This window comes from Arachis stenosperma, chromosome 10 (assembly GCF_014773155.1).
Source record: "Arachis stenosperma cultivar V10309 chromosome 10, arast.V10309.gnm1.PFL2, whole genome shotgun sequence".
Taxonomy (NCBI): Eukaryota; Viridiplantae; Streptophyta; class Magnoliopsida; order Fabales; family Fabaceae; genus Arachis; species Arachis stenosperma.
Genome location: NC_080386.1, coordinates 53,440,427 through 53,442,349, shown reverse-complemented (window position 1 = coordinate 53,442,349; position 1,923 = coordinate 53,440,427). Strand labels below are relative to the sequence as shown.

At 29.9% G+C, this 1,923-nt stretch overlaps 1 non-coding gene across 1 annotated transcript; it reads right to left on the bottom strand.

Annotated features, from left to right (window-relative positions):
• Window positions 1–1,548: 1,548 nt before the first annotated feature.
• Window positions 1,549–1,656, bottom strand: LOC130959681 (small nucleolar RNA R71). Its single transcript, XR_009078750.1, has one exon. It is a non-coding gene; the product is annotated as a small nucleolar RNA R71 (small nucleolar RNA).
• Between the last annotated feature and the right edge of the window lie 267 nt (window positions 1,657–1,923).

The window sequence follows — 1,923 nt, the reverse complement described above, 5'->3', positions numbered from 1 at the left end:
ATCTTTTCCTTATTCTTCTCATAATTTTTGAAATTTTTAGTTGACTTGGTCAAAAATTTTTAAAATATAGTTGTTTCTTGTTAGTCAAGTCAAAATTTCAATTTAAAAACTTTATCTTTTCAAATCTTTTTCAAAATCAATTCTTTTTCATTTTCTTTTTATGATTTTCGAATTTCATTCTTAAAATTTTTCAAAATCTTTTTCATTTTCTTTTAATGTTTTCGAAACTTTTAAAACTAATTTTTCAAAAATATTTTTCTTACTTTTATTTCATATTTTCGAAAATCCTTGCTAACAATTAATGTTTTGATTCAAAAATTTCAAGTTTGTTACTTTCTTGTTAAGAAAGGTTCAATCTTTGAATTCTAGAATCATATGTTTTAGTTTCTTGTTAGTCAAGTCATCAACTTTAATTTTAAAAATCAAATCTTTTTAATTTCTTTTTCAATTCTTTTTCAAAATAAATTTCAATAATATCTTTTTAAAATTTTAATTTCAAAATCTTTTTCTAACTTCTTATCTTTTCAAATCTTTTTCAACTAACTACTTGACTTGTTTGTTTTGATTTAAAAAAAAAAGTTTACTATTTCTTATCTTTTTCAAAACCACCTAACTACTTTTCCACTTCTAATTTTCGAAAATCACTAACCACTTTTTCAAAAATCTTTTTAATTAACTAATTGTTTTAGTTTTTAATTTTCTTGTATTTCTTTTTAAAATTTTCGAAACTAAATTAATTAATTAAATAAAAATAAAAATATTTTTCTTTTCACTCTTCTTAAAATTCGAATACTCTCTCTCATCTCTTTCTATTTATTTTATTTATTTACTAACATTTCTCTTCTACTCATCTAATAATTCGAACCCTCTCCCTCTCTATGTGTTCGAATTCTTCTTATTCTCTATCTACCTCATTCTTCTATTCTTCTTTTCCTCTGACACATAAAGGAATCTCTATATTGACATAGAGGATTCCACTACTATTTTTATTCTCTTCTTTTTCATATGAGCAGGAACAGAGATAAAGACATTCTTGTTGAAGCTGATCCTGAACCTGAAAGGACTCTGAAGAGGAGGCTAAGAGAAACTAAAGCGTAACACTCCAGAGAAGACCTCACAGCAAATTTTGAAAAAGAGGCAGACATGGCAGCCGAACCTGAGAACAATGGTGGAGATGCAAAGAAGATGCTTGGTGACTTTACTGCACCAACTTCCAACTTCTATGGAAGAAGCATCTCAATTCCTGCAATTGGAGCAAACAACTTTGAGCTTAAGCCTCAGTTAGTTACTCTAATGCAGCAGAATTACAAGTTTCATGGACTTTCATTGGAAGATCCTCATCAGTTCTTAGCTGAATTCTTGCAAATCTGTGACACTGTTAAGATCAATGAGGTTGATCGTGATGTCTACAGACTTATGCTTTTTCCCTTTGCTGTAAGAGACAGAGCTAGGATATGGTTGGACTCACAACTTAAGCAAAGCCTGAACTCTTGGGACAAGTTGGTCAATACTTTCTTGGCCAATTTCTTTCCACCTCAAAAGATGAGCAAGCTTAGAATGGAAGTCCAAACCTTCAGACAGAAGGAAGGTGAATCCCTCTATGAAGCTTGGGAAAGATACAAGCAATTGATCAGAAGGTGTCCTTCTGACATGCTTTCAGAATGGAGCATCTTATGTATATTCTATGATGGTATGTTGATGAGCGGATATTTTATACGCTTTTTGGGGGTAATTTCATGTAGATTTTAGTATGTTTTAATTGGTTTTTAGTAGAATATTATTAGTTTTTAGGCAAAAATCATATTTCTGGACTTTACTATGAGTTTGTGTGTTTTTCTATGATTTCAGGTATTTTCTGGCTGAAATTGAGGGAGCTGAGCAAAAATCTGAGTTAGGCTGAAAAAGGACTACTGATGCTGTTGG